At 37.4% G+C, this 12,227-nt stretch overlaps 1 protein-coding gene across 1 annotated transcript in view; it reads right to left on the bottom strand.

Annotated features, from left to right (window-relative positions):
* The window catches only part of STXBP6 (syntaxin binding protein 6), a 570,134-nt gene extending 558,147 nt beyond the window's left edge, over positions 1-11,987 (bottom strand). The window contains exon 1 of the mRNA XM_081938959.1: positions 11,977-11,987. The gene's annotated coding sequence lies outside the window, so the exon portion shown is untranslated. The remainder of the gene's footprint in view (positions 1-11,976) is intronic.
* Between the last annotated feature and the right edge of the window lie 240 nt (positions 11,988-12,227).

Below are 12,227 nucleotides of genomic sequence, written 5' to 3'. Positions count from 1 at the left end.
TTGAAATACTCTTTGAGTAACAAAAAGTACACTCAAGTGAAATGTAAGGAACATGGGAGATTAGACACAGTAAGCACATGAGTAAATCGTGCTGTTTTATTGTTTGAAAAGACAAAATATATATTTTTCTAGAATAAAATTCAAGAGGAAATTTTAAGCATTTAAACAATGCTTTGAATATTTGGTAAAATGTTATATCAGTTCTCTTGTTTTCTTCTAACCAGCCAAAATCTGAAACAGAAAGCTATCTTTCCTTTTAAAGTGTTCCTTCTGAGAATGATAAACTGAGACTGTAAAGATTTGAAAGTAATCTGTTTAGCATTTAAAAATGGCAATGTGTCACGCAATCGATTTAGTTTAAGCAACTGACACACAGAAAGTTAGATTGTGGCCTCAAACTTATAAAATAATTTAAAAAGTAGATAATTAATTAGCTGTATTGACTGCATTATCCATACAAGGTAGAACCATCTCCTTGGGTAAAGACACTATATTATTTATTATCAGATTACAGAGGCAAAAGTGGGGCAGCCTTTCCCAACATGATGCATTTTAGATGTAGAACTGCCGTTCCCAGAATCCCCAGCCAATATGGGTAATTAATGCAGTAGTGGGATTCTTTTTTTTTTTACTATCGGTTCTGTGAGCTTGGCATGGCTTGGGTGTGGTTTAGTGGGCATGGCAGGGGAAGGATACTGTAAATCTCCATTCCCTCCCCACTCCAGGGAAAGGTTACTGCAAAATCCCCATTTCTTCCCAATCAGCTGGGACTCAAGAAGCAGAGAATAGATGGTGGTGGAGCCAGTTAGAGGTAATATTTACCGGTTCTCCAAACTACTCAAAATTCAAAATTTCCGCTATTGGTTCTCCAGAACTGGTCAGAACCTGCTAAATACAACCTCTGAATTAATGGTACCTGTTTGGAAAATGCTTCCATGTTTCAACCTCCAGCATTATTTGGCTCATTAACCTTTGGTCTAATCAAACAAGGCAATTCTTGTACTCTTTCATTTTAAAGAAGGAACATTATTTTTCTAGAGGTATATAAAAGAATTCTTCTGAAAATGTGATCAGTGTAGCAACAATGATAGAAGAACTAAAGCTCAATAGTCTTTCTAATCCATACATAGGTCTTCCAATCAAGGTTCCTCTTTCATTTCATTTAGGAATATAATTAGGTCATGGTGCATGACTAAATGTTTGCTTAAGAGTGATGAAATCAAATTATACTCCTCTTGACATACATTTCAAGTATTTTTATTAACTGTTTTGATTAATACTCTACCTTTTCCTCTCATTTTCAAATGTCCTTTCTCCTCTGGAATGACCTCCCCCCAGACATTCGAACTACCACCGACCTCCGTTCCTTCCGGCAAAAGTTAAAGACTCAACTATTTCAATCAGCTGGCCTGGCACTTTCTTAGTTTTACCTCCCGGGTATTTATTTTATTTTAATTGGGTTTGGGGTTTTAATTGGGATGTTTTTAGGATTAGAATATATTTATTTCTTAGTACAGCCTATCTCCCCCTCCAAATGTATCTTAAATGTATTTTATTATTATGACTGATTTTATTTGTATTGACTGTACACCGCCCCGAGTCCCTTTCTGGGAGAGGGGCGGTCTAAAAATCTAAGAAATAAATAAATAAAATAAATCAGAAAATGGAATCAACATGCAAATAAGAGACCTGCTGATTTCAAAGAGGTTCTTATTTGTATATTTATGCATTCTACACTTATAGATTTAGTTAGTGGAAGGTTTTGAAGTTTGCTCCACTGTTAGGTTTGCTAAACGCAAGTAATGGCTCCAAAACTGTTAAACTGAATAAATGCTTACAAATGAAAAAATAGACAACCCCACCTCCCCATGTTAATGCATATATGAATGTTAAAACTCCATCCTTGACAGAATGTGCCATGTCACAGGTTGAAACTCGTTAGTTGTATTTTGAATTATTCCGATATTATAGTAGCAAAAATGTTTTTTGTTAAATCTGAAGAATGCTTAGTTAGCATTTAAATCAGTCCTGCAATATAAATGAAGGTAGCAGATGGAAGAGAGAAGGTCTATACATTGTGGTCGCTTCCAGCTGTTTTAGCCTACAACTGCAAGCTTCCTTTGTCATTGGTTATGGTAGCCTGAACAGATGACAGCTGGTTCGAAAGGCAAACTGGAGAGGGCACCAGACTCCAACTTCTGCAATAGATCCTTAAGAAAGCATCCTGGAGGGAAAAGGAAACTCCTGAGAAATGACTGAAAACAGCGATTTTACAAAAGCATTTCTATTATCAGATAAGAAGTGTTGGAGGATATAAAAGAGAAAAGCTTTTAAAGCAATTGGTTTGAAGCAACAAAACTGAACTCATATCAAACTAGATTTCTGTTTGGGGGTTGGGGGAAGAGAAGAAGCATGGCTGGCTTACACGCTACACGTATAAAACCTGAATATCACTTGTAGCTCTCAGCTATGAGCAACAAAACCTCAAAGCTCACGTTATGGTGGCAGTACCTATATCCATAGTTAGCTTCAGGCTGAGCAGCTCTTTAGGGGTCCTTGTTTTTCCTTAACAAGCCACCATGATAGGACAGCTGCACTCCAATGAGTGCCAAGTGGTTATTTCTGGGATCAGCCACAATTTAATTACTCACCAGATCTTTACATTGCATTGCATGTGGGCATTGTGGGTGGTTTAATTGACAGATGATTCCAAAAATAGCTTTTTAGGTTTTACAGATCACAATCTGGGGCATGAATGACTTAGTACATTGTTTTCAGCTTCCTAGGGATTTTTTTTTAATTTCATCAAGTATGAATTAGATACCAGATATAAGTATAAACATGAATATGAATGAATACATGAAATGAATACGAATACAAGGGAATATTACGACAGGGACAGTAAGCATGCTGGTGCACTTATGCACACTCCTTAAAGCCCTCTTAGTAATGGTTTGAGGTCAACAGTAGACAATCTGAGGTTAAAGTTTTGGAGGTTTGGAGAAGAAACCTCAGTGTCAGGTAGAGCATTCCAGGCATTGTCAACTCTGTTTCTGAAGTCGTATTTTCTGCAATCAAATTTGGAGCAGTTTACTATAAGTTTGTATCTAATGTGTGCTCGTGTGTTGCTGTGGTTGAAGCTGAAGTATTCATATATATAAATTGACTTTAGGTCACTATTTCAGGGAACAAATATTTAAATTCTCTCTAGTGAGCTGTGCATTAGCAAGGGATTATTGAGTCATTATCTAAATTACTGAGATATGATCAAAACAGAGCAGTAACCAGTGACATCCAGAGGGGAAATCGAATCAGGAATCATGACAACCCTTTTCCTTTATATGTGCATGCAACATTGACATATCTACAAAACACACAAAATGGGGCGGAGAGTAGATCATGTGGTCTTCCATATTTTAATTTCTCATACTTCCATAGATGGTGCTAACCAGGTAAAATATTCTGCAAAGTTTCCTTTGTAATATTTGAATGTTCAATCTAGCAGAGTTCTTGGCTCATGTGGAAGCTTGTATAGTTTCTTGGTTATGGAGAAGACTCTCTGAACAAGAAAGCAACTGACAAGAAACCATCCTCAGTAGAGTGCTTAATGTTAGTGGACTTTCTCCATGCCAGTATATGATCAGCTCTTCAACTTCCTGACCTGACATGCTATTGATGAGATGGTGTATTTTTTACAGGATAAAGCATATATATTCTAGAGGGATAAATATGCATGGATGAATACCTATTGTAGCTGAAATGGAAGCCAAACATATGTAGATGACAAAAGGGCATGGATAGTACAGATTTTAGTACAGTATAGAGCAGAAAATAGTACAGACTATTTTCCTAATTTCTTTGCTCTACTGTATCCCAGAGAAAAATATTTTCCCCAGATCTTTGATAGAAACAAAATAAATGAAACAAATGCATAGGCAAATAGAAATAGGCAAAGAGATTTGTGATTGCCGGGTAAAGATAAAGGACACAATAAAAAATTATGGACAGTTGGGCTTAAAATTGCACCCAGTTGGCTTAAAAATGTTGAAATTCTCCCTTCTCCCCATGTCTTGCCCCACTTTTTTTTGAAAAAGGATAGCTTTATTTGTCCCAAGCCAGTTCAAAGAGAAGTAGGTTTGGTGAATTATTGATCAGTATAGAGACATGGTTCATTATGAAATATGTTTCACTGATATTAGTTTTATAATCAAAACAACCTCCTCCACATATTCAAGATATAAATATGCCTTAAACTGTGATGTTGAATCTGTCTAATATCATGTTTATTTTCAATCTTATATCTGATGATTTTAAAAAAAAACAATTATTTGACATCTTCCTCCTGCACATAAATGCAACATATTGTAGTTCCATTAGAAAAATGGCATATAGGGTAATGACATTGATTTTTTTCCCCTCACTCTGATGGCAATCTCAATTGAAAATTCACTGTACTACCAAACAAACATGTAACAAAACTACATACTTGTTTTGGTAGTATAGTGTAACATAAAACTATGTTATAAAACTACATCAAAAATCTCACATGCTGTGCCATGATTGTAAATAAAATCATTTGTTCTAAATTAATAAAAAAATAGACCCTGACATCATGGTTTCTAATTATTTCTATTTAGGACCGAATTCTTATTTGGCAGTGCTTTGCAACATAGATGGGGAATGTTTTCTCACAAACTTACCTTCTGGGAGTTGCATACCAAAAGTGCATTGAGCCACACGTAAATTAAAGGTGATCTTATTCTCTAGATCAGGGCTGTCAAACTCCTGGGCCATGGGCCAGATGCTTAAAGTGCTGACCACTCCCACACACAGTTTAGCGGAGGGCAAAAAAAGTCCTAATACATCACGTGATGTTGCCATTATGAAATGAGTTTGACATCCCTGCTTTAGTAGTATTCCTCAACCTTGACAACTTAAAGATATGTGGACTACAACTCCCATTATTTGCCAGCCAGCATGCTGGGAGTTAAAGTGCACACAACTTACAGTTGTGATGGTTGAGAAACACTCATTTGGGCACGTCCGTTGTATTGCACTGTTACTAACTTCAATACAGAGATGGTATTCAGCAGGTTCTGACCAGTTCTGAAGACCTTTTGAGTAGTTCAGATAACCGATAAATACCACCTCAGTCTGGCTCTGCCCCTTCTATTCTCTGCCTCCTGAGTCCTAGCTGATTGTGAGGAAATGAGGATTTTGCAGCAACCATCCCCTTGAGTGGGGAGGGAATGGAGATTTTACAGCATTCTTCCCCTGCCACGCCCACCAAGCCATGCCCACCAAGCCACACCACGCCCACCAAGCCAAGCTCACAGAACCGGTAGTAAAAAGAATTAGAATCCCACCACTTATGTGCCCCTTTCTTCTTATCCATTTATATATATACATGACCAGTTTAATCTTGTTCCATCTTCTGCCGTGATTCACCCTGAAATTCCTCTTATGCCTTTGATGCACTACAATATTCTAGGGAGAAACTGCCACTCTAGGATAAATGGAATCCTTCTCCAGCTCTGACAGACATCTGAAAATCACTCTTCTCTACTGAAGCTACCGTTAAAAAAAAAATATGTTTGCTGCATAAGAAGATCACAGATGGACCAGACCAATTTGAGCATTCTGTTTTATGCAGTAACAAAGAATACGATTGTTTGGGAATTTAAAGACCCCAGATTTTCTTTCTCTCCTGCTTCATTTAGCTGATTTTAAAGCTTGCTATCTTTGAATAAAACTGTCAAGATTTATATTGAAGACCTTATCATCCATTAATTTGTTGAAAACTATGTAAACTGTTGGTCATTACAATTAGTGGCAGCAATTTCTATACCCTATCAATATCTTGTACACTTTCTTTTTCTCTCCATCCCCCCTTTGTTACCTGATTTGATCTCCATGTTTAAATTGTACTCCCACTTTGGCTTAAATCTTAACCCTGGGTTCAAAACATCTAAAATTTGATTGCAGATACAGTATATACAGTAAAAATAGACATCCTTATAAAACCAGATAGAGTCTGGCAGGCATGTCTGATTGGAAAAGGGAATCTATATTGAAGAACAATTACTTTATTATCCTACCCCTAACATGCTCTACTTGGGTCTACCTTCAAAGAGCATATGAAAGCTTTAGCAGATCCAGAAAGCAGCAGTATAGACCACACACAGTGTTTTTAATGCATTCATTCATTTATGTTTGTTTTGAAAATTAAAAATAAATTAAAAAGTTTTTCAAAAAAACCCAACAAGCTCAGTGCCTTAGCCACTGAGCCACTGCTTCTCTTTAGGACACCTAAAACAGATCCCCCTGCTGTCCAGGGCTTGGACACTCTGAGCCAGGGTGATCCGCAAGTGAACAGAAGCCTGTCAGGATCATCCAAAAAGTTTGCTCAACTTAATAAGAACTGATCTAGATCCCAGTCTCCTGAGATTTTGGAAGCATAGTCTTCCTGGATGCTTAAGCAGTTCTGCTAAGATAGGTTTCACAATTTGAAAGAGTCAACTATTTTCACATGAACAATGGGATGGAATTCTAATGAAAAGAAATAAACCAATGTCCACTTTTTTATATATAAAAAAACTTGGTCTGCAATTCCAGCTCCAGCAAATCCACAAAACTATCACTGGCAAGCTGATATTGACAGGAACCTCTTCTCATCTTTCTTTCTAAGTTTTCTGAGGTCCAAAACCATGCTGATGCAGCCCAGGGCTGCGAAGGAAAGTTGATTCTTCTCTCTTTCCTTCTCTCCCTCTCCTTCTCCCTTTAATCTAGATATCTTTGTTCTCCATTCCCAAATGAAGAGGGCCTGCAGCAGGAAGCCTCAAAAATTCTGTTGTTGTGGCAAGAATCTGTGCTTTCTCCTTCTGAATTTATATAAAACAAACCTTGCCGATTTCTACTCCTTCATCTTTTTCTCATGGAACTGAATTTCTTGTCTTTTTCCTATTGAATTAAATATATTCAAATCTCCCTAGACAATTAACTGCTTATTTCATCATTTTGAACCACAGCTGCAGATATTCTTCATGCTAAATTCCATATAACTGGCCAAAATATTTATTATTTGATTGCCTTTCTACACCATACGTTATTTAATTAATTTCATTGATTTGTTATTAATTATACTTTCATTTTTCTAGAACACATAACATAGCTTAGTAACCTACAGCATCAGAATGGGTGTTGAGGGAAGCCCCAGATGATCTTTTCTCAGTTTTTCTCACTCCATTTTAATTTCACTGGATGAACCACATTTTTAATATTCTGGATAAGGGAGAAAACTCCCTAACCATATTTTCCACATTATGCATGGTTATAATGACTTGTCTTCTTTCACTTACTTTCATTCTAAGCTGCTGATTTTCCTTATTCAGGAGACTGGTAATCTTTTTTTGTAGCCAGAAAACTTGATTGTGCTCTTAAAATTAATGTTCATTAAGTTCAGCAGTTACTCTTACATATTAGATATAAGATCTCAACCTCACTACCCACATTTCTATGAATGTGGCAGAAGGGGAAATGCATCTCTTCATGGTCATTTGGTTAAAATACTTTGCTGACATTGAAAACCGTGGCATCACATCACATTGAAACCAACCTGTCATCTCTGAAGTTATATTAGCACTGAACACACCTGGCCTATCATTAACTATAATCTCTGCAATGTCAAAGATTCATTGAATTGCAATCATTAGTTTTGAACCAGCATTCATCTTCGTTATCATTAGCCAGGCTAGAGCTCTTTTTGCTAATTTGACTTTCCATATTTTAAATATTCTAGCTTATCAATAATCATGAATTTCTAAGATCCTAAGATATTTAGAAATCCTTAATCAGGTGGGAACTCTGCATTAGTTAATCAGAAAGCTCTTAAGATTTTCAGTGCAAATAAACTATGCCCTTTCCCTGGTTATCTCATTTGAATAATAATAATAATAATAATAATAATAATAATAATAATAATAATAATAATAATAATAATAATAATAATACCTCACAAGCACTTCAGTCAGTTATGTAAATTTTGCATGAAATTCTTCTGTACCTTTCCCTGTGTTCATTTTGACTGTACGTGGCATGCTAATATTAAACAGATTTGCCCCTAGTAATGTTAGAAGGAAATTAAATTGCAGGTAAAATAATAAGGAAGATAAGGAAGATTGGGCTACGAAAGAATGATTGGCCAAAATCACCCAGAAGCTTTTATGGATGGGCTATCATTTTGACTATTATTTTATAATCAGTATTCTAGCAGAAATTAATGTACTTTCAGTATCATTTAAGAGCCAGGGTGATGCAGTGGTTAAAATATTAGATTAAATTGTTAATCTAGTCTAGTATAATATAGTGTAGTCTAGACACTACCCTAAAATTCCTTCTAGTACTATAATACTAGTACTGCAGTGGTGGGTTCCTACTGGTTTGGCCCGGTTCAGCAGAACTGGTAGTGATTTGGCAGCCTGGGTCACTGGAACCAGCAGCAACCCAGGCCTGCCACACCCATGAACTGCTTCTCCTACGGCACCAACATCTTGATTTTCAGTTCTGCACATGCTCAGAACAATTTTCATTGCACAAGTTTCATTTTTCCCATTTGTTTAACATTTTGTGCATGCACAAACCTATTTATGTGCAAATGTGCCTGCGCATAATGCTGACAGCAGCCCACCCCTGTAATACTGACTATAAATGATAGAGATAGAGCAGAAATATTGCTAAGCAGGGTTTGTGCTTGACTCTCTTTCATATATGAGATACTGAATAGATCTTAATTTTCCTGAGTACAATTGCTGCTCAGTAAGCTATGACAAACAATGCAACGCAGTATCCCCTCTATTTAAAATTAGAACAGAACTGCACATTTTGTGACTGAAGGAGAAGTAGGAAGCACTAGAAAAACTAAGTGATTTTTGGAACCATCCTGCTGTTGTAAACTAGCTCAACTCTATCCCAAATGTTCAAAGGTCTGAAACATGATATCTGTATTTTTGTACATTTGGAAAAGGTTTTTTAAGGAAATCATTTTTTTTTAACTTTCACTGATCTCTTAAAAGAAAGCAGAAATGAAGAGTGCTTGCGATTACTGCCATAATCCTTGGCCCGTTTTCAGTGTGGTCTGATCATAGAATCTGGTTTGTGCTTCTCCCAGGAGATTGATGGGCAGTTTGACAATTCCTGTAGAAAATGCCTACTTGATTGCTCATGCTGTTTAATAGCATCTACCTAGAAGCATCCCACAAGTAAAGTTGAGGGCACAGTTGTTCTGAAATACATTGTGTTTGGCATCAGTCAAATGTGCAATTGTCTTCCAATTCATTAGAAGGGGAGTGTCAGACCTGCCCCAGTCTGATCCCTTAGGGAAGAGCAACTATCTACCCCATTTGGGTTGAAACAAAAGGCACTTTTATTAAGAGATGTTGGCTACAGAAAGTTCAGGTGGAATCTAAAATTCCTGCACAACAATACAGAACTGTTCCCTTGATTCTCCCAGCCCTCCCCCCATAACCAGTCTGTCTTTAGCCAATGCAACATCGTCAAGATGTTTTGGAAAATGTTGACATATTTAAGCTGGTTAAATTCTATGGCAAATGGCCTTGAGGAAACCTGGCATGAACCAGATTCCAAACCACCCTTCTCTTCTTCAATTATTCCCCTTCCCTAATTCCCCCCCTTGAAGCACAGATATTTATTACCTATGTGTTCCCCTGTTTCCACTCCCTTCCCCATTGCTTTGAAGGCAGAGTGCCAGCAAGGTTCCAAGCTGAAGATGGTGGTTCTGACATGGAGGGACATATTTGAGAGATGATATTGTGCTATGGCAAACATGTGGAAATATATACTACACAGTTTGTTAAACAACTTTTCCAAGGGCTGTACAACACAAATATAAAAAGGCAACATTAAAAATAAAAATATGGGTTTCTGCCTGGATGGTTTTCTGTGATGAGCCGAAAGGACAGAAAGAGGGAGGAGTGAGCCCCCTCCCATATTTGGGCATACCAGGGGTTGTAACACAAACACATACTTATTTCCCTGGCTCAGCTGATAAAGGAGGAGAAGCCTATGGCATAGTGGCTAAGACTCTTGCCTAGTGTATAATACAGCCCAGGTTCGAATCCCAGTAAGGGTATGGCTAGCTGATGAGAGCTAAATAGCTCGAAATGGATCTATACTAGTCTCCCTTTATTTTATCAGCACAAATACAACACAAATATCTATCTATTTATCATCTATCTATCTATCTATCTATCTATCTATCTATCTATCTATCATCTATCTATCTATCTATCTATCATCTATCTATCTATCTATCTATCTATCTATCTATCTATATCTATATATATAAATGTAATCAACATTAAATCATTTTTGAATCAACCCAATTGAAGTGAAATAGATTCTCAAGTGTGTCTTTTGAGACCAAAATACTTTACTTGGTCTTCTCTCCACTCCTATTGTTGCAAGTCAACCAAGCTAAATGATTTCTGCCTAGTAGAATGTATGAAATATTGGGTATACTGCAGGTCTCTAAATCTTATGGAATTTCAGGTTAAGAATAAAATATTGTCACATGTTTTCATGGGTCCTTAAGGACCTGGAGGTTATCAGCAATTGAAGAGTTTGGAGGAATTATTACAATACTGTACAGCATCATAAGACAGAAATGAAAGAAAGTACCAATCACTCTAATACAGTTCAGAGTGATGAGATTTGTTAATTTCTTTAGATAATTTATTTCTCCTTGTAATTTCTGCAGCAATATATTATCCATTGCCAGCTTGCTGGACCTGGCACAATTTCTCTAAAAGAAGAAGACAGGCCATTTCGGAGTGACCCAAAATACCCTTCATGGCTGCTGCATGAGGCCATACTTTGGCCAATACCTTACTTTATCCTGTTACGTCCTCTCATGATGTGACATGGGGTTGGACTTTGAAAACATAACTTTAAAATAGCAAGTTAAGTGCTATTGCTCACCTAGAGAGAATGTCTTGGGGTCCTATACCATACAAGGCATAGACAAAAAGAGGAGAAGGCCAAAAAATACCAGACAGACCCAGAAGAAGATGAAGAGACAACATCAAAGACAAACTACAATAGCATCAAAAAACAATGGTTCAGGCCCCCAGAAGTGCAAGAACCAGAACTTTGTTATCTTCCTCCACCCCCTGAAATAGTAGAAGAGGAGGAGGAAGAGGAGGAGGAGGAGGAGGAGGAGGAGGAGGAGAAATATTTCCATGGCCGAACACTCATTCTCAGTGGACAGCTTACAAAAAATAAAAAATACATGAACAGTAAAAACCTCAGCCCTCTGGCACAACAATCAATCAAACAAGCCATTTGATGGGCTCCATGCTGATGCTGATGATGTTAGCACTGATGATGTTACCTAGGTTGGGTAATGAACTGAATTCAAGGGAAAAAAACACACCAGCTCAGAGAGCACCAAGGATCCCTCATTTCAACCCTGACCTACAAATATTATCTTTTATTAGCATGGTGGCACAGCTGAAGTCATCCCTTCTCAAAGCAGGTATCTCTGAAAGCATAGGCATCTGGTACAAGCTAAGATTACATCACTCAAATAGTATATAATCTGTGTTAATCATGCAGCTGTTGCAAATGACATAATTACTGTAATTTTGCTGGCAATAGCAAAAGTGTTACCAAGGTATGTACAAGAAAATGCCGACAACCGCAAACTCAGAGGTGTCCACAGAAAAAGGGTTTTTAAAAAGTCAAGATTGCACATGGTAAAAATGGGTAGGATATTATTGTGGCTCCTATATTTAGGGTTTTTTTTTGGCCTTTCTTTGTGGACAATCTCTGAAGAAAATATCCTGAGGCACCTGCAAAACACATCTAAAGGATGCAGCTGTTTTACTTACTCCAAGATGCTCTCCAAAGTACCCCTTTGAATGCTTTGCATAATGCAGATAATGTATGCCCATGACTAGCAAACGAAAGGCACAGTGCAGCAGAACTGGTCCCACTGAGAGAAAGAATGGTGCTTCCAAACCTCTCCTACAGGAGGTTAGTGGTCTACACACCCTAATCCTAACTCCTGGTGCGTGGTAACTGTTTGGTAATTACTGTTATCATTATCAATCTTCTAGTACAGGGGTATCAAACTCATGACCTGCAGGCTGGATGCATCATGCGCTGGCCATGGCCAGCCCTGTTTAACAAAGGGCACGGGGAGTTGTGAT

This window comes from Natrix helvetica (genome assembly GCF_964273705.1).
Source record: "Natrix helvetica genome assembly, chromosome: 1".
NCBI lineage: Eukaryota > Metazoa > Chordata > Lepidosauria > Squamata > Natricidae > Natrix > Natrix helvetica.
Note: the sequence above shows the minus strand (reverse complement) of the source record. Positions and strands in the feature narration are given on the sequence as shown.